General features: G+C 43.1%; 1 long non-coding RNA gene across 3 annotated transcripts in view; it reads left to right on the forward strand.

Annotated features, from left to right (window-relative positions):
- The window catches only part of LOC116533149, a 35783-nt gene extending 14801 nt beyond the window's left edge, over nt 1-20982 (forward strand). The window contains exons 3-7 of one of the 3 annotated variants that reach the window (XR_004261111.1): nt 2938-3001; nt 8093-8247; nt 13749-13871; nt 14023-14143; nt 19704-20982. This is a non-coding gene — a long non-coding RNA (uncharacterized LOC116533149). Of the gene's footprint in view, nt 1-2937; nt 3002-8092; nt 8248-13748; nt 14144-19703 lie in introns of all 3 variants that reach the window. The other 2 variants (XR_004261110.1, XR_004261112.1) reach the window with 2 other exon arrangements.
- The last annotated feature ends 289 nt before the right edge of the window (nt 20983-21271 follow it).

Consider the following 21271-nt stretch of genomic DNA (forward strand, 5'->3'; position numbering starts at 1 on the left):
GCAGACACCACACACACCCTTTATACACCACACACATATCATGTCCACCTCACAAACATTACACACATACTTCATACACATCTTGCACTCTTTACACGTACCACACACCACACATATACACCATACACACCTTATATACACACAATAGACATACACTCACCACAGAATACCGTACATACATACACCATGTACATTTCATACACAGCACACACCCCATATGTGCCACACACACACTTCATAAATACCGTATACACAGCACACCACATTCCACATACATATTACATCACCCATACAACACACCACATTCCACACTGACAACTTATTTGCCCTACACAGATACCACACACACCACACAATATCATACATACATACACCATGCACACCTAATGCACACCACACACACCCCATACACACCACATATACTACACACACCTCATATAACCACAGTTACACACACCCCATACATACCACACACCACATACACTACACCATGCACATAAAACATACGTACACGCTTAACCTTTCCACACTACATTATACTCCACACACTATCACATTCACATCAGACACACCACATACCACACACCATACACCGTACACTCCACACACTCACCACACCCTCCAGGATGCCCCACCACCATACACACACACAGCACACACTCACTATTCACCACATCACACACACTGTATCTCACGCACACACCACACACCCCCGCCACACACATTTGCATGCAAACTACTCATTTTACATTCAAACTACGCAAATGAAACTGAACGATTTAGTTTTTCCCAAATTAATACTGCCAGTCAGCGTGACCCGGCTGTGCTGGCTGGTACATACCCTGGTCCTGCCTTCCCTTGGGTCAGCACCCCCTCCTGTTTTTCGGATGTCTCTGGCTGTGCTGTGTGGAGTGCTCATGTCTGGATCGCTTGGGAGCCTGGCCCCTCTGCTCCAACGGCTGCTTTCCTGGAGGAAACTGGCCTGTTGGCTACCTCTCCTGATGGCCAGAGCGGTGGCTGGTGCAGGAAGTCCCACTTCCTTCCCTCAGTGTCTGCCCTTCCCCACGGGACATTTTGTCTCAGTTCTGACATCTCCCCAGCTAGAATAGAGAGACCCTCAGAGGCGTGCAGGTTGGTTTGATTACAATGCTGGTGAACAGTCGATGTGTTTTGGTAAAACACTCAACCAGTACATACATCTTTAATAAAGTAAAATGTGCACAGCCCCTCTGTTCCCACCTCTACCCCCTCCCTTCCCCAGAGGACATGGCTGACAAGCCATTGGGGGCTTCCTCCTTTCTGTGTGCCTTTGTATCCGTGTATGGGCTGGGGAGTGTGTGTGTATTCTCTAGCTATCTTGACAGAGCTGGAACTGGGCTCTACACATGTGTGCTCGCTGTAGCTCACTTGCCATTTTCCCTTCAAAACAGGCCTTTAAGATCCCTCACTGTAGTGTGTGTTGTCCTGCCCATGCAGACTATCTTAAATATCTATATTCTCCTGTCAACCTTACGGTAGCCATAGATTATAACAATTTTTAAACAAGAAAACAGAAACAGAGATTTAAATAAGAAACCCACTCTGAACAATAAAAGTAAGTGGCTGAGCCAGGACTAAAGTTTCCTCGACTCTTAGTTCCACACTTTTCTCACAACATCTCAAACACACCAACAAAGAGTTCCAACAGGCTGAGACAGGCTCCTGATCTGCAGCAGGGCCAGGGTGTGCCTATTGTGAAGGCTGCCAAGGCCGGTGGCTCCCTGATGCTCAGCAGAGATGCAGAATGTTGGCATGGGGTGAGGTGAGGGAGAGCAGCAGAAACGACTCTCCACATTCCATGTTCCACAAAGAGATGTCAAGGGGATGTTTCTGAGGGAAATATTTTTTTTCAAGTATATGAAAACTAATAGGACTCAAACCTTTGGTGGATGTTGTCAGTCAAAATAGACCCTATTATTTTTGGTAATGAGTGTGGTTAAGACTAAGAAACTATTGTTCCATCCTTTTCTCTTTCTTTTTTTTTCTTTTTGGAGACATGGTCTCACTGTCACCCAGGCTGGACTGCAGTGGTGAGATCACAGAATCACAGCTCACTGCAGCCTTGAACTCCTGGGCTCAAGCAACCTTTCCGCCCCAGCCTCCTGAGTAGCTGGGGCTACAGGCATGTGCCTCCATATCTGGCTGATTATTTTTATTTTTGAAGAGACGAGATCTTCCTATGTTGCCCAAGGAATCCTCCTGCCTTGGCCTCCCAAAGTGCTGGGATTATAGGTGTGAGCCACTGCACCTAGCCAACTTCTCTTATTGAAACTGAAGTTATATGAACACCCAAATATAGTCTTGCTGTTAAAAAATCCGAACATTCAGGTAATGCTAAACTTTTCCTTTACTGCAAATTCCAAGCCTTTCCCCAAAGACAACCACAGTCAAGAAGAGTATGCTTCCAGATCTTCTAGGAAATATGCATGTTTCTATGGGAGCACAGAGTCTTGTTCAGTGTTTCAGCTCCATTACAGGCATGGGATCTTGATGTATTGTGCTGCCTTTCCAACTGAGTGGCCGACACTCCCCTGACTCAGTGGGAGGTGCACTTTGACTTGTCCAGGGCCACTCCTGGGAAGCTCCCTATTATCCCCTGAGAATGGACATCCTCAGTGACCTCCTGCTCCCATATCATGCCCCCCAGCTGCAAGCACCCCACAACTCTTGCCCAGCCTCCTCATAGCTCCCCTCCTTTTTTTTTTTTTTTTTTTTGCATTGTGGCAGGATAAATATAAAATGTGCCATTTTAACCATTGGAAAGCATACAGCTGAATAGCATTAAGTACATTGACATTGTCTTGCTACCCTTACCATCATTCATTTCTGGAACGTTTTCATCTTCCTCACTGGAAATTGCATTCCTGTTAAACATTAACTTCCTGTTCCCCTCCCCAGGCCTCTGGAAACCAACCACCTTCTACTTTCTGTCTTATGAATTGGACTACTCTAGGTACTTCAGGTAAGTGAAATCACTCAGTATTTGTCCTTTTGTGACTGGCTTATTTTACTTAGCATCATGTCTCGAAGGTTCATCCATGTGGTAGCCTGGGCCAGAATTTCCTCCTTTCTTAAGTTGAATAATATTCCATTGTATGCATGTTCCACGTTTGGTTTATCCATTCCCCTGTTGATGGACACTTAGTTTGCTTCCACCCTATGGGGTACTGTGAGTAAGGCTGCTGTGCATATAGGTGTACAAGTATCTCTGAGTTCCTTCTTTCCCTTCTTTGAGATGTAAGTTCTGCAGCAGCTTTCCCAGTACATTTCAGGTGGTGGTTGTCTTCTTCATTTGAATGCCCCTTGCATTTTGTCTACTTCCCATAGTTACCTACTGATAACAGTTTGGAATTAGGTTGCTGCACAAATCTCATGTCACGTTGTAACCCCCAGTGTTGGAGGTGGGGCCTGGGGGGAGGTGATTGGATCATGGGAGTGGGTTATATCCAGTTGTATCACTCCTCCAGTTATATCACCATTTCTGTCCCTCAATTGTTAACCAGTTTAACCCTTCTCATTCCATTCATTATTGCTGGTATCACTTCTGTCTCCATTTTGTGTCATAAATGGTTTAGCACCATCTTTTTGGTGCAGTATTCGTGATAGAGTTCTCATGAGATCTGTGGTTTAAAAGTATGTAGCACCTCCTCAACCCCATCTCTGTTCTTCCTGCTCTGGCTGTTTGAAGTGCCTTGCCCCCCCCCACCCCCGCCCTCACCTTCCACCATGATTGGAAGCTTCCCGAAGCCTTCACAGAAGCAGAAGCCACTGTGCTTCCTGTACGGTCTGCAGAACCGTGAGCCAATCAAACCCCTTTTTAAAAAAATAAATTACCCAGTCTCAGGTATTTCTTTATCACAGTGAGAAAACGGACTAATACACCTACCAAAAGCACTCCTTTTTCCTTTCTAGGGTAGCTGTAGGCTTAAACAAATGGTTCTTTGTTTCCAAAGATTTGGGGCAGGGGAAAGAGGCTATTCTCAGACTCCCGTAGTAGAAGACTCCGTTCCAATGTCCCTGCCTCTGTTGATTTTCCTGACCAATCCCTAGGGACTGAATCCCCCTCCTTTTCGCTCAGGTTCCACTGTGTTCTCTTCTGGCACAGTGTTGCTGCCCTTTGTTTAGAGTCCATCTTCCTCACGAGACTGTGCTTTTTTTGTCTTTGATCTGCTGTATTGTAAATAGTGAAGAGTATCTGTTTTAAAATTTTTAATTAATTTAAAAAACATCTTTAATGACTGGGCATGGTGGCTCATGCCTGTAATCCCAGAACTTTGGGAGGCTGAGGCAGGTGGATCACTTGAGACCAGGAGTTCAAGACCAGACTGGCCAACATGGTGAAACCCCCTTCTACTAAAAATACAAAAATTAGCTGGGCATGGTGGCACATGCCTGTAATCCCAGCTAATGGGGAGGCTGAGGCAGGAGAATCGCCTGAACCTAGGAGGTAGAGGTTGCAGTGAACCAAGACCGTGCCACTGCACTCCATCCTGGCTGACAGAGTGAGACTCTGTCTCAAAACAAACCCCAAAAGTTTAATAATTATATACAGTTAAAAAAATTCAAACAAATAAAAGGTTTATGAACCTTAACTTCCCCCTCCTAGTCTTAGTACTCTTCAGAAGGAAACAGCTCTCTTTCAACTTTTAGTGCCCTGACTCTGAGTGTTAATTAGCTTGTCTAAGTAGTAGACTTGTGCCCTTACACCACCAACCCTGTAGGGCATTATCTACTGGCTTCTGCTGTGGTTGATGAGAATTTAGTTCATCTGTACCGCCACCCACCTTTCTTGCTCCCACTGGTTCCAAGGCTTTTCCTCTCTCTATTCCCAGGCCCACTGTCATGGGACTTTGTAGTCCTGCCCAGTTGCATATCCCCTGATTTTGACTTTGGGCTCAGTCATGTGATATGCTTTGGATAATGGGATGTTTGCAGGCATGATGCAAGTAGGGGTTAGAAAAGTGCTTGTGGGCCAGGTGTGGTGGCTCATGCCTGTAATCCAGGCACTTTGGAAGGCCAAGGCAGGTGAATCACTTGAGGCAACATGGTGAAATGCTGTCTCTACTAAAAATATAAAGATGAGCTAGGCATGGTGGTGGGTGCCTATAATCCCAGATACTTGGGAGGCTGAGGCAGGAGAATTGCCTGAACCTGGGAGGCGGAGGTTGCAGTGAGTCATGGTCACACTACTGTACTCCAGCCTGGGCGATTGGGTGAAAGAGTGAGACCTTGTCAAAAAAAAAAAAGTGCTGGTGCAGTATGGTCTGTTCTGTTGTACCTCTGTCATCAGGTGGGTAGCCTGCTGGTCTTGGGAGAAGGATAGAAAATGTAGGGCAACACCATCCCGGTGACTTGTAGACTTGCAATCTGGCCAGACCCAGCCTTGATCAGCTGAATTCTAGTATGTCTGCAGATGGGTGAACAATCATAAATGATTGTTCTATCAGGCCACTGAGCTTTGAAGTAGTTTGTTATACAGCAGTAGCTAACCAATACATACCACGATCTACCTTCCTAGTCCCCCTCTTTCTTCTCCAGTTATATCACCATTTTTGTTCTTCAATTGTTACCAGTTTAACCTTTCTCATTCCATTAATTATTGATGGTATCTCTTGTCTCCCATTTTGTATCATAAGTTTATTTTCACTCCTCTTCCTTCCACCTCCACTCACCACTTTCCTGATTTCTATCAGGAAATTCCAATAGCTTATTTCCATCTAGCTACACCTTAGCTTTTACACAGAGATGTCTGATTTCATTAACGTTTTGTTTTGTAACAGGATGTTTGGACACCTGGTGCTTTCTAAGTCCATAAGGTTTCTATAGAGGAAAATTGACAAAAGATTCTTTTAGAGCAAACCCACAATTTCCCATAAACTAGTTTAGTGTGTTTTTCTTCCTTGTAACCAAATGATCCCAGATTATGATGGGACCCTTAGTCCCATCAAAGCTCCTGGCAACCAAAACATAAGCAGCAGGATGCATTGAGTTTGTTGGGTTGTTAGTGGCAGTAATAAAACCCTGGAATATTTCCTCTCTGACAACTCTTTCTGTCACAAACATTTGTGCTAGTAGCAGATGTATAGGTCACATCAATTTCATGTAACAACTGTACTTTACAAAGCTGTCTTAATTAGTGAAGATAAACCAAGATGGGCATTGTGCCCAGGAAATCAGTGTGACGTTTAACAAGAAGGATATTTTTGATGAACACACTTTGCCATAATTTTTTACCCGATACAATACAAATTGGCAATGCAAATGAGTAGATATTTTGTAAGATTTAGGCTGGAGATGGTGATGTTCTCAATCGTAGGAACGCTATCCTTGGGTTTGAGGAATCTCAGGTGCCTTCTGACCCCTCCACACTTACATGGGTCAGAGAATACAATGAGGAAACCTTATCTTCTGAGGACATTGGTTCCTTTTATTTCCCCCATATTCTCTGGATTCATGAAAAGAACATGGATTTGGGAGGAGACGGTTTTACGTTTGAGCAGCCACTTTACCATGGCATGGCAAACGGAACTTGTCCAAATTTCTTAATGTTTCTCATCTTCATTTTCCTCAAATAAGGAAAATAAATAAATGCCTAATAGGTTCTGCTGTGAAGAGTCAATGAGCAAAGCATCACATATGCTTGAGTCATAGACAGTACGTAACAAAAGGTAGCTCCTTTTATTCTTACTATTATTCATCACCTTGAGATACATTTTATCTTAATATTTAACTTAGCTCATTTTATAACCCATACCACTTGTAGTGAGAATGTACTTTATCCCATGCTATCCTTTCTTCTGTGATAACGCCAATGTCTCTCCTCCGTCAGGGATATTCCTTGATTCCTGGATGCTTGCTGTCTCTTAGAGCAGAAAAAACTGGAAGACCAGGGTGTCCAGGAGTTTTGGCTGTTGTTGCTTGTCCTAACACATGGTGGTGCTGCGGAAACAGGCAATCTTGCCACTGAGTACCATCCTCCTGGTCCAATGCCCAGGGATTTTAGGGAACCAGGCAGGCACCTCCGTGGAATATAGAGATCCACAGCAGCTGCTATAGCCCACCTCAGCCTTGTGGAGAGATCACTTTTATTTAAGTAAAGCTTGTGATGACTATCGTGTGTGCAGGAGGGATCCTCACCCTGGTGTACCCTGCCTGTATCTGAGGCTCAGTCCTGGTCCCCTGTTTAATTACTCTGAACTTGGAATTCACACATCCACGAGCTCCATGTTAAGTGATTTCTTTCCATGCAGACAGCTACTGCCATACTCAAGTAATCAGCATTCTTCTCCCTGGCAGTATTCACTTGCAAGTTCCTGCCACAAAGATGCCCTCATAGGGAACCAGCTCTGAATGAAGAAGCTTGGAGAACTCACACCTGTCTGGGCACATCTATGCCCAGATGAGTTCCTTGGACCTGGGTGTTTCTGCCCATACTCATGAGACCTGGGCAGGAATGAGAAAGCTGTCAGTGAAGGGATGTGGGAGTTAACATCACTCGTCCCCTTTGGCCTCTTAAGCCAAATCTCAGGACTTTACATGCATTGGGGGTGTTTGCCTTGCAAAGGAGGGGCATGAAGAGATACCCAAGATAAATACTTTAATCAGGAAAACAAATTAGCATATAAATTCCATTTTCCTATTTTTTTATTTTGTACTTCTCTATTTTCTGAATTTAATGTACTTTTACAAAGTGTATGGATTAGTTTTTCATATAGTAAAAAATGATAAAGATTTAAAAAACCACCCTATTCTGCTGGCAAGGTTGGTTGGAAATAGAGGCTTCAACTGAAAGAAAAAAGTAGGGGGATAATGTGGTGTCTTTATAAGGATTCCCTTTGGAAAAACTGAAAAATCATAAAATTTTTTTCTAGTGATATGATCCAGAATCAATTTTTTAAATTTTAAATTTAATTTATTTTTTAAATTTAATTTTTCCTTCCTGCCCTCCCTCCTTCCCTGCTTTCCTCCTTTCCTCCTTCCCACCTTCCTGCCTTTCTTCTCCCCTCCCCTCCCCGCTCTTCTCTCCCCCCTTCCCTCCCCTTTCTTTCCACAGACTCACTCTGTCACCGAGGCTAAGTGAAGTGCAGTGGCGCAATCTTGGCTGACTACAAGCTCCACCTCCTATGTTGAAGCAGTTCTTCTTCCTCAGCGTCCGGAGTAGCTGGGACAAAATTATCTTTTAAATGAGCACAAAGTAAAATTGATAAGGTAATATAAAAGCATACTATGAAGTGGCCTTTGCTTCTGAATTAAAGTGATTTCTAAAGAGATCAAAACAAATCCAAGGGACAGGCACGGTGGCTCATGCCTGTAATCCCAACACTTTGAGAGGCTGAGGCAGGAGGATCGCTTGAGCCCAGAAGTTTGAGGCCAGCCTGGGCAACACAGAGGGACCCCGTGTCTAACAACAACAACAACAAAAAACAAAAAAACACCTAGCTGGGCATGGTAGTGTATGCCTGTAATCTCAGCTACTCAGGAGGCTGAGGCAGGAGGATTACTTGAAGACTGGGATGTCAAGGCTGCAGTGAGCTGAGATTGTGCCACTACACTCCAGCCCAAGTAACAGCAAGACCCTGTCTCAAAACAAAACAAAACAAAACAAAACAAAAACACCAGTATCAAGGTCTAACAGTAACTGTACACTATATTAAGGACAACAGGCAAGAGCAGATGGTGTTTCGATCTACTTGTGGCCAAGAAAGATTTCTGTTCCTTCTTTTCACATGGGCTTCCTTTTTCCGTTTTTACTTTTGATCAAGTGGTTTATATTTGATTATGCCTCCCCAGTGTAGAGTGTCTGAGCAACATTGGTTTATTCAGTTGGGGCATGAGGGAAATTGACATTTAGTGAATACCATCTGGTACTGAGTACTGGGCCAGTGACTTTTCTGCCTTCATGGCTCAGAAGCCTATGTCCAAGAGGGGTTAAGGAGAAATTCAAAGCTGCTGGCTTTTTAGCAACAGAAATATGTCACAGACATTATCAGCTGAAACTCATGAGGGTTGCTGTGAGATTTCCTCACAATATCACGCCAAGCTTATTTTATATTTATTTTATTCTGTTTCTGTCTGATAAGCCTGGCTAGCTGTTTCGTTCCTTGAGCAGCACTATAAGACGTAGCATATTAGAAATGTGTGTGTGTATATTTGTGTGGGTGTGTACTCACCTAGAACAATGGTTGTTCAATGGGGGTGATTTTGTCTCTTCCCCAGTAGTGGGGGACATTTGACAGTGTCCAGAGACATCTTTGATAGGCATGCCTGGGGAGGAAGGGAAAGTTACAACTCGCATCTAGAAGGTGGAGGCCAGGGCTGCTGATAAATATTCTGTAATGCACAGGATGCCCCCGCCCTAATGAAGAATTATCCAGCCTAAAGGTCAACAGTGCCACCCTAGAAGCAGGCACAAGGACATCAGTGAAACATTTGTGGTAGCTTACAACCTAACAGTGAGGTAGGAGGCAGAAAAATTACAACAGACGTGAATTTAAAAAATTAAATTAAAAAAAGGATGTCAGTGTGGCACCATTTGGCATGGAGAGAAAGAAGTCCATGCATGTCAATAACCCCTGAGGCTATTGCTCTAGCAGGGCACTGAGTACTCATGGCTGTCCAAATAATGTTAATATATTCAGATTCATAAAATAGATGGGAGAGTTTCATTACCTCCAGCTCTATAGCGCTGAGTCTGGCAGACACTGACATCCGTGATAAACAGATGCCTCTGACTTCTGCCTGGAGCTAAGGTACTGCTATCCAGTGTATTAGAGGCAGAATTGATATGGGAAAGTACATGCATTTTGGAGTCCCAGACACCTGGGTCCAGTCCCAGCTCTGCCACTGTGTGACTTTGGGCAAGTTTCAAACCTTCTGAGTCTCTATAGGGGATTATATTATCTACCATGCTAAGTGCTATGAAGACTAAATGAAAATATTTGTTAAATGTCTGATGCATATAAGGCACTTAATAAATAATGGCTCTTATTACTATAGTAAGTGATTAATAAATAATTTATAAAAATAATAAAAACAAGTATAACAAAACTATAAACTTTATATAATAAAAATTTAAATAATTTTATATAACAAAAATATAAACAACTTTATATAAAAATTAAACAATTTTATATTCATAATAAAGATATGAGCTATGTTATATTTATATGTGTAATAACTAGCAAATGATTAATAAATAATAGTTGTGATTGATAATGTGGCATCCTGAGGTCTAGCCATTCTGATACCTTGCCACTTGGCAGATAAAAGGTAATTGGCACAATCCCAGTGGCCTGACTGGGGTGGCAAGTTTCCCACCCATTCACAGACAGTTGCAGTGAGTTTCTGGCCCAGAATAGAAGGGGGAGCGTGCCTCTCATCAAGACAGCCTCAGTGATTGAAAGGGGAGAAAGAAGACAAGCCTGAGAGTAAATGAATCTGAAGCTGAACAACGGACTACCTGACTCCATTGTTGAACTCCTTTCACCCAGCGGCCGCTTCAGTGCTGCAGAAAGACTCTTGCCTCTTCTCACTCCTGCTGGCTGAGAAAGCACAGGAGCCCCACAGGACCTGCACATTGAACTAAATTACTTTCAGCAGAAGAAACTCCATCAGTGAAGCACTCATGCATCCCAGACATATTTTAAGGGCACCGGTGACGATCTCTCCTTTAACTTCTGGGCCTCTTACTGCTTCAGCTGCAGACAGACCTGGGCTGTGGCTTTGTTGCTTCCTCACTGGGTGGCCCTGTGATCTGGATTAAATGACTTGTGGCTTGTTGAGAAGCAAGTTACTTCACCTCTGCAAGCCTCAGTTTTCTCAGCTGTACATTAGGCATAGAATATTTTTCAGGGTTATTGCTTTATACATGTCATTAAATAAAAGCATATTACTAAATAAAAATTAAATGCATCTGTTCAATTAATATTAAATATATTACTGGAAAGCAATAATGTCTCTGAGGCACTTAGCTGAGGGCTAGCATATTGTAAGAGCTCCATGAATGTTAAATAGTCTTTTTATTATTAAATATTATCATTACCCTTGGCATGGCTGTAGATGAAGATATTGAATATCTCCCTAATAATGTTGGTCTGAAGTGGCAGTGCTCTTTATGCTAGTTCCTGTATTGAACTTACAGTGTTTTACATTAACTCCTAGAAGCTGAACAAGTAGGCTGGGCATGGTGGCTCATACTTGTAATTCTAGCATTTTGGGAGGCTGAGGTGTGTGGGTCACTTGAGGTCAAAGTTTGAGATCAGCCTGGCCAACATGGCAAAACCTTGTCTCTACTAAAAACACAAAAATTATCCAGGCATGGTGGTGCATTCCTGTCATACCAGCTACTCAGGAGGCTGAGGCAGGAGAATCACTGGAACCCAGAGGTGGAGGTTGCAGTGAGCTAATATGGTGCCACTGCACTCCAGCCTGGGTGACAGAGCAACACTTCATCTCAAAAAAAAAAAAAAAAAAAACTGAATAAGTAAGAGAAATTTGTTTTCAATAAGGAATGAACAAGTTCTTTGTTATTTTTAGAGATGAGGTCTCCATTTGTTGCCCAGGCTGGAATTGAACTCCTGGCCTCAAGTAATCTTCCCATCTCAGACCCCTGTGTAGCTGGGGCTACCATGGCTGAAGTTTTTTTTTTTTTTTTAATTCAAACAGTATCATTTGTGTTACCATTACCATTACTGTAGGGAAAGTGAACATTATAAATTAGGGGAAACTGCTTCTGAAATGAAAAATACATCATTTTTATCCTTTTATAGTTTTACATTGGTGAAAAGAATGTGTCTTTGTATAACCCAGTGTTATTTCAAATGTTCTGGCTTCCTGCCTTTTTCTTGTTATATGTTACTGTCTGTGTTAGAAGATAATAAACAGTATGTGTCCTCCCCAGCTTGAATCTCACTGTGGGAAGCTCCTGGCTTTGTTTCATGTTCAAAAACATTTTTGAGGAGGTTTATGCATATTAAAAGATGGGACTTACCTCAACTGGAACAACTTTTCATTTTTTGCTGCCTGAGCAGATAAAGATGAAAGAGCAGGAAAATCAGAGTTGTAGGTCATAATAATTCCAAATGATGGTTTGCTTTGGGGCTTAGGCCTGGGTCATTTATTTTCTCTTTTACTGTCAGCTTGCTAAGGGATCTCATCCTGTCTGCTGGTTTTGAATGCCATTAACTTGCTGATGGTTCTCAGATTTGTTTCAGCAGCCCAGACTTCCCCCGAGAGGTCAGTCTTGTCCACTCAACTGTCTACTTGACATCTCCACTTGGCTGTCTCAGAGGTGATCCAAATGTCGTACATCAAAACCACACTCCTGATTATAGCCCCAACCTTCATCAGGCCTGCCCTTTTCCAGCTCATTAACTAGTCTTGAAGAATTGCCTTTGTCTCTAGTTCTTGGGAGGGAATCACTGAATCATTGGGATTTTCCAAGTGATAGGAGTGTTCTTGTCGTTCATGGTGGGCCCCTCAGATCACCTCTGAGTTTCTGCTAATGAGATGACTCAGGACAGAGGCCTACCATGAAATAACGACCAACTGTGTGATTACAGGATTGGGGCTTTGAGCTGGGTGATATCAACCTGAACTATGGAGAAGGGAAGGGGACTGGAAGTTGAGTTCAATTTTCTGGGTCACTCATGCCTACACAATGAAATTCCAGTAAAAACTCTCTAGTGAGCTTCCCTGATTAGTGATACACAGTGATGTGCCAGGAGGGTGGTAGGTTAATCTACTGGACAGCCCAGGTTGAGAACCAGGCCAGACACAACCAGCTCTTACTGCCTCTAGGCCTTTGTCTTTCCCACCTGCTCACTTGGAATGCTATTCCCAGCTCCTGAGATCGCCAGGCCTCAGATCAGGTACCCCTTCCTCAGAGTAGTCTGCTCTGATGCTCCTATCTAAAACGACCCCTTCTGTCTCCCTCTTTCTCATTACTGTGCTCACTTTGTAAGACTTATTTCAGTGTGCAAGTATCTTGTTTATTTAGGTTTACTTGTGTCTGCTTCCCCCAGTAGAATGTGAGTGCTGTGAGGGTAGGGGCCTTGTGTCAGTGCCTATCCCTATGTGAGGCATATCTAGATCCAGTAAGTACTTCTAAAGTGTGTTTTTTGTTTTCTTTTGAGACGGAGTCTTGCTCTGTTGCAGGCTGGAGTGCAGCGGTGTGATCTCAGCTCACTGCAACCTCTGCCTCCCAGGTTCAAACAATTCTCCTGCCTCAGCCTCCCAAATAGCTGGGACTACAGGCATGCAAGATAGGGTTTCACCATGTTGGCCAGGTTGGTCTTGATCTCTTGACCTCGTGATCCACCTGCCTCGGCTTCCCAAAGTGCTGGCATTACAGGCATGAGCCACGACGTCCAGCTCTAAAATTTCTCTTAAATAATTGAATAAATGAATAACTGAAAATGCTGGCTGATAGGTGACATCATACATGGAAAAATGATACTCAATTAATTTAATGAATTTTTTTATGTAATTATCTAAATCTCTCTCTCTCTCTCTCTCTCTGTGTGTGTGTGTGTGTGTGTGTGTGTATAATATACCTACTAGATTGATGCAAAATTAATTTCGTTTTTTGCCATTACTTTTAATGGCAAGAACTGCAGTTACTTTTGTGCCACTATAATACATACAAGCATACATGAATACATAAATACATATACAAAATATGTGTGTATTATATATCCATTTTTTTCTAGAGTGGACAGTACTTTTAAAAATACTTGCCTGATGGTATAAAAATGTGAAGTACATGAACTCTGTGAGCCTTAAATACCAGAAGAACACTGTGGTTTTGGCCAACAAATTGGAGGTTGCTCAAGGTGGGTCCTGGGAGCAAAGGCTTCATGGAACGTTCTCCTTTGTCTAACCGATTCCTGGTTGTCTCTTGGGCTCCATGGGGGAGGTCACTCTCCTCTGTTCTGTGATGTGGCAGCCACTGCTCAGGACTTGATGTGGTTGTTGATTTGTTAGTGTCTTTCAGAGGACAGTGCTCTCGGGGACTCTGTCACGTCTCTACTTTCTCCTGGCACCTAGTACAATGCCTGGCATGTAGCTGGAGCTCACTGTGTGCACAGAATGCCCTGGAGCACAGGTCAGTAACGGGTGGTTTCAGAGACAGTCAGTCTGGCTTAGACCCCAGCTGCCACAGTAACTGTCTTGTCAGCCTGGACAGAGCCTCGGTGACCACTTTAGTAAAATAGGAAAAATAGTATCTGCTTCCAAGAGTCCTGGTGAAGCACAAATAAAGACTGTACTGGGAAATGCTTTTTTATTTTTTATTTTTTTTGGAGACATAGTCTTGCATTGTTGCCCAGGCTGGAGGGCAATGTCACGATCTTGGCTCACAGAAACCTCCGCCTCCTGGGTTCACATGATTTTTCTACCTCAGCCTCCTCAGTAGCTGGGATTACAGTCATGCACCACCACACCTGGTGATTTTTTTAAATTTTTTTAATTTATTTTTCATTTTTAGTAGAGACGAGGTTTCATTATGTTGGCCAGACTGATCTCGAACTCATGACCTTGTGATCCGCCTGCCTCAGCCTCGCAAAGTGCTGGGATTATAGGCATGAGCCACCATGCCCGGCCAGAAATACTTTCAAAGGCTATGTTAATTAAATTTTATTTTAATTTTATTGGCTTTCCTAATATTTCTTCAAAGCAGGGACTAGGCCTTCCAATTTAGCCCATGAGGACTTGTCAGGGCACACTGCAGTGCCTATTCTCTGCTAGCCCCTCTATGGCTCTTTCACTCAGTAGCATTTTCCCAGTGTAAGGTTTATTGCCGAGTTTAAAATGAGGAAACTGAGGCCAATATAAGAAAATGAAAATCCAATTTATTCAGCTCCCGGGCGAGGTTCCATGGTCCTGGGGAAACGGACCAGGGAAGTTGTGCCAATTTCCTGGGGCGTGGGATTTTTATGGCTAGGAGGAACGAGCAATAGCTGGTGCTCTGACTGACTCCAGGGGAGTGGGATTGAGATGGGGCGGGCTATTGGTTGGCGGGTTGTTGGGCGGGTTTTCCGGTGGGAGAGCTGGCCAGGAGCCTTGCATCAGCTGGAGCCTTCCAGGGGAGCCATGCGGCAGAGCCTGGTGCCGGGTGCAGAGGTGGGTGTGCCCAACCTCCCGGCCTTACACCTGAGTGTCTTGATCTCTAAGTAGGGCTCTGAGCTGGTGCAGATTTTGTGAAAGTCAGTCTCTCCTGTGGGTCGGTAACTCTGGAAATCTAGAGAACAGGTCAGCATCTGTGACAAGCAGACAGAAAAAACATGAAGGGGACTTTATGTGACTTTTCCTCCCTGATCATTTTGAGATGGAGTCTTGCTCTGTCGCCCAGGCTGGAGTGTTGTGGCACAATCTTGGCCTACTGCAATCTCCGCCTCCCAGGTTCAAGCAATTCTCCTGCCTCAGCCTCCGAGTTGCTGGAATACAGGCGCGCACTGCCATGCCCTAATTTTTCTATTTTTTAAAGTAGAGACGGGATTTCACCATATTGGCCAGGCTGGCCTGCAACTCCTGACCTTGTGATCCTCCCGCCTTGGCCTCCCAAAATGCTGGGATTACAGGTGTGAGCCACCGCACCTGGTCCCCTGATCATTTAACTGCAATGTGCAGAGGGAAGTTGTGAGTCTGGAGCTGACAAGGGCTTCTTCAAATGGACAAGTTTCAATCTGATTCTCAGTGTTACACTTGCCAGAGGTTTCATTGCTTGATTGATGAGGGTTTTGCAAGGATTTCTTTTTTTTAATCTTCAAAATTTTAGCTTGCTTATAACCTGGGGGCTCCAAGCACAGGTTTCACTCTCTTCTAGGAAATTGGACCTTTTTCAAGAAAATTAATTTGCTTCTGAAAGCTCATTTGGATGCACATAGTCTCTTTTGCTTGTTTTCTTTTCTGTTCCCTAAGCGGCTGCAAGGGGGCTTGCACTAAGGTACCCTCCCAACCTGTAAATTAGGAAATGAGGTGAATGAGGTTGTAGTCAGAAAACTGAATAGGAAAGTCCATGCTAGGTGGGATTAGCTATCTGTGGAATAAGTCATAAGATTATTTGTGTGTAAATATTTGAGCAAAGAGAGGACACCCCAAACTCCATTCAAATGGACAGTAAAGAATTTATCAAAACAAGTAAATGAAGCATTATATCCAAGGCATCTTGGACATTGCTGGTACATCAGGGATATTGAGTAAGAGGTTGTTACCAATAACACCATCTTCATTACTAAGGTTATTAGGGTACAGTTTAAAGGACATGGGACCACTAGATGTGACTGCAATTTTGAAAAAGGACCGTCAGCATTTGTGGGAGCACGTACCATACAGTAGGCACTGGAGTAAATGCTGTTGTATGCGTATTAACTCAATGACACTGTGAGGTACTATTCTTATGGTTATTTTCCAGAATAGGAAAGTCAGGCACAGAAATGAAGTCACAGAACGAACACTGGGGAGATGTCAACGCACCAGATCTCTCCCCAGAACTTGTGGCCTGACTCGCTGACTACATCAGCCTCCTCCCAAGGCATAAATCCAGTCAACTGTGGTTCATTGTATTAAGAAAGATTATGAAGACAAGAGAAATGATGAATTTAGAGAGGAGGGCAGAGGAAAGAGATTCAGACTGCCAAAAGTGTGGAGGCACTGCTAGAAGCTGCTTTCTGCAATCAAAGGACTGTGTTGGTTAGTTAGTCTCAGCTAACATTCAGTTATAACTTTAATTAATTAATTAATTAATTATGGAGTCTGGCTCTGTTGCCCAGACTGGAGTGCAGTGGTGCAATCTTGGCTTACTGCACCCTCTGTCTCCCAGGTTCAAGTAATTCCCCTGCCTCAGCCTCACAAGTAGCTGGGACTACAGGCACGTGCCACCATGCCTGGCTAATTCTTTGTATTTTAGTAGGGATGGGGTTTCCTCGTGTTGCCCAGGCTGGCTGGGAACTCTTGAGCTCAGGCAATCCACCCGCCTTGGCCTCCCAAAGTACTGGGATTACAAGCGTGAGCCATAGGACTATTTTATTTTATTTTATTGAGACAGAGTCTTACTCTGTTGCCCAGGTTGGGGTGCAGTGGCATGATCTTGGCTCACTGCAATCTCCATCTCCTGGGTTCAATTCTCATGCCTCAGCCTCCTGAGTAGCTGGGGCTACAGGCACCTGATACCATGCCTGGCTAATTTTTGTATTTTGTGAGAGATGAGGTTTCACCATGTTGACCAGGCTAGTCTCAAACTTCTGACCTCAAGTGATCTGCCGACCTTGGCCTCCCAAAGTGCTGGGTGGGATTACAGGCTTAAGCCACTGGGCCCAGCTGAGTTGTAACTAATATTGTTTAAATGAATATTTCTATATCATTTGCATATGCTTTTTGTTAATCTATAGTTACTGTATTATTTTGTTGATACAAGTCACATGAATGCATCAATGGCTCAGAGTTTTGTGTGTGGCTGTGTGATATAATACATTCAGAGCGGTGGTATTATATCTTAAATATAAGGTATAAACTTATATTTATACATTTAAGAAAAACAGTAAAATGGCCAGGCACTGTGGCTCACACCTGTAATCCCAGCACTTTGGGAGGCTGAGGCGCATAGATTACTTGAGCCAGGAGTTTGAGACCGGCTTGGCCAGCATGGCAAAATACCGTCTCCACTGAAAATACAAAAATTAGCCGGCATGGTGGTATGTTCCTGTAATCCCAGCTACTTGGGAGGCTGAGACATGAGAATTACTTGAACCTGGAGGTGGAGGTTGCCCTGAGCTGAGAGCATGCCACTGCACTCCAGCCTAGGCAACAGAGCAAGACTCTGTCCCCTAAAAACCCCAAAGAACAAAACAGAAACAAAAATCAGTAAAATGAGTAGTTGATAACGAACACATGGGAGAACTAGAACATTACCAGAACTTTACAGGTGCTCACGCCCACCTTCCCTGGTGGTGCCCCTCTCTCTTCCTTACCTCCTTCCCTCATCATGTTCCTAACTTTTCTACCTTTAATTCCTTTTCCGTTCATTCTAGCTTTACCACCTGCGTATGTATCACTAAATGATTTATTGTTTACTTTTATCTATTTTTTTTACTTTCCATAAATGAAATCACAAATATTTTCCTGTGACTTGCTGCTTTTGTTCAATATGTTTTTGAGATTTCATCCATGTTGCTGTACTTAGCTGATTCATTTATTTTCACTGCTGAACATGTTCATACAACAGAATGAACTTATGACTAGACTACCACAAATTAATGTGTTCTATTGACAGTGGCCATTCTTATTGGCTTGTTTCCAGTTGGTTTACTTTTATAGATCATGCTGCTTGAACATTGTTGTTCATGTTTGATTATACATGCATACATGAAAAAGTTTGTCTTCTTTTTTCTCCGAGACAGAGGCTTGCTCTATCACCCAGGCTAGCGTAAAGTGGTATGATCAAGGCTGGCAGCCTTGACCTCTTGGACTCAAATGAGCCTCTTGCCTCAGCCTCCCTAGTAGCTGGGACTACAGGTGTGTGCCACCACAGCTGGCTATTTTTTTTTTCTTCTAAAAATGGATTTAATATGGCCAGATTAGTTGGCTCTTCCTGCGAAGACCATCTCGAGTCACTACCCAGTAGTCACAGAGTTCCTCCTAATTCCTTAAATGTCCCCTAAATATTGAGGCTCATGCAGAGCTGCACGTGTGCTTCATTAGGATTATAGCAGCAACAATTCCTCCTATTTGTACGATGCTTAATATTTTTCAAAGCACTGTTGATAAATGTCATCCCCTCCCAAACTGGGTTTGGTGATAGGAAACTGAGAAGAATCTCATTTTCCTCATTAAAATAAAGTAAAAAAATGTTAATATCAGAGGAAATGGAGCTGCCAGTCCCTCGGTTCCACATTCATTAGTAGAAGCCTGCTAAAAGTTGCTGATGTTCAGTTGTGCCGAGCGGTCATGGATAGTCCCATCAGTCTTCTGGCTTCTCCTCGGTGTCTCCAGAGAGTCCCACTGCTCTTCTCTTTAGCTCTCCCTCACTGATGCAGGGGTCCTCTGTCTGGGGCACGTGATGAGAAGCATCATGCTGTCTGCCTCTCCTCAAGCAGCCCCTGCCACACCTGGCTAATTTTAAAGACTTTTTTTTTTTTTGGTAGAGATGGGGGTCTCCCTATGTTGCCCAGCCTGCTCTCAAACTCCTGGACTCTTGAGTGTCAAATCACAAAATGCTTTCTCACAAAGATTAACTGGCACTTAACTATACACCTCCTCATCTTGATTTGGCATTGAAAGAAATACTGCAAATTGTGACTAAGAACGAACCGTGGCTTCTGTGTGCACATGTTTTCAGCATGCAACAGGCAGTTAGGGCAACACCCTGCTTCTCCCCAGTGGGAGGCACTATTTTGGGTGGGAATGGTCCACTCTTGTCTTTAAATAAGGAATGAAATTGAAATAAATGTTTTGCATAATGCTGTTTTTAACCTTAATTCATAAGTCTTAGTGTCTTGAATGGTATAATTTAGGGGTCTAAGCTCTCACGTTAGGGACAAAATCCTAAATGCTCAACACTCAGGAGATGATATCAGGATTTCTTTAGTAGGCAAAATGATGGTGCAAAGAGTTTGATTTCTGGGAATTTGATAGATTACCAATAACTATTTTTTTTTCACTTGCTACAGAAGAAAATTAAGAAAACCAAGATGTAGTGCTGTCAGCTGTGGCGAATCCATTCGGGTCTGCAGCAACCTCAATTCTTGCCCCTCAGAAGAAAGAATTTGACTGAAGGCAGGAGAGACTGAGGCAAGTTTTAGGGCAAGAGTGAAAGTTTATTAAAAACCTTTAGCACAGGAACATAAGGAAGTAAAGGACACTTGGAAGAGGGCCAAGCAGGTGCCTTGAGAGATAAGTGTGCTGTGTGACCTTTGACTTGGGGTCTTATACACTGGGAAGCTTCCAGGGTGCTGCATCCCTTCCCGTGCCCCCATTCTTCCCTTGGGGTGGGCTGTCCACATGCACCCTGTGTTTCTGGAGTTGAACACATGCTCATTTGATGCATTCTTCTCTTACCAGTAGAACCTTCCCAGAAGGTCACATACCAGTGAAACGTAGTTGTTTTGCCTCTTAGTGCGCATGTGTGAGCCCACTTCCCCAGCTCGTGAGATCTTACTGGGAGACTGCTGCTCACCAGTTTCAGGTGTTTCTACCTATTGGGAGACTACATTTCCCTGGTCCCTGCTGCATCTGATTATTGTTTTGGAGAGACAGCTTAACTGCCAGACTCTCACCTGGCATTGATCAGGCAAGAGAATGAAGAAGAGAGGGTAAGAAAAACCTATAGATTTAAAAGACACGTAAGAGAGAAATCAATCAAATTCAGTGTAATCAAATTCAGCCTGGCATTCCTGATGCAGGGAGGTTGGGGGCTTTCCTGCCCTGCTTATGTCTGGTTTGCTACCTTCTGTAACAGTGCTGCATATTTAAATATCCACATCTGCATGCAAGTACTGCAACAGAACATGAAACAATACTTTCTAGAGCCACAGTCAATGCAAGAGTGAAAAAGTGTATTCAAAGCCATCTGCAACAGAAACATTTGCCCCTTGTCTTTCAGATACAATTTCTGTCAATGTAGTGTCCGACAGAGTGGAGAAAGTTGTATTCAGTAAGAAACCACTTTATTTTCCATTTGATTTCCCAGATTTGTGTAAAAGAGACACCAAACATTCACTGCCATTCCCAATGACCTGATCTCTGAGATGAAATTTTCTAATTTAGTAAAAATATAGAGGAGGAAAATAAACTTTAACAGGAGGAAGGATAGACAGCCTAACCTATAGCTCAAGCTATGAAACACTAGCCAGATACAACGACATCGGCAAAAGATTACAAAGGATATTTCTATGCCTGATAAAATGTCTATTAATGTTAATATTAAATATTTTTTATAATTTAAAAATATAATTTTAAATGTTTTATCACTTATTTTTATCTACCAATTCTATTTTTAAAATTTTATTTTTATTTATGATTACATTTTATACACTTAAGGACTACAACATGATATTTTGATATACACAGTGAAATGATTTCTACAGGTAAGCACTTAAGATATCCATTATTTCACGTCTCACAGTTACCTTTTGTGTGTGTGGTAAGAGCACTCAGAATCTACTCTTTTAGCAAATTTCCAGCATACAATACAATATTATTAACTATACAATATTATAGTCTTCAGCTGGGCATGGTG

This window comes from Sapajus apella, unplaced genomic scaffold (assembly GCF_009761245.1).
Source record: "Sapajus apella isolate SASKATOON/1434 unplaced genomic scaffold, GSC_monkey_1.0 scaffold80, whole genome shotgun sequence".
NCBI classification, from domain to species: Eukaryota; Metazoa; Chordata; class Mammalia; order Primates; family Cebidae; genus Sapajus; species Sapajus apella.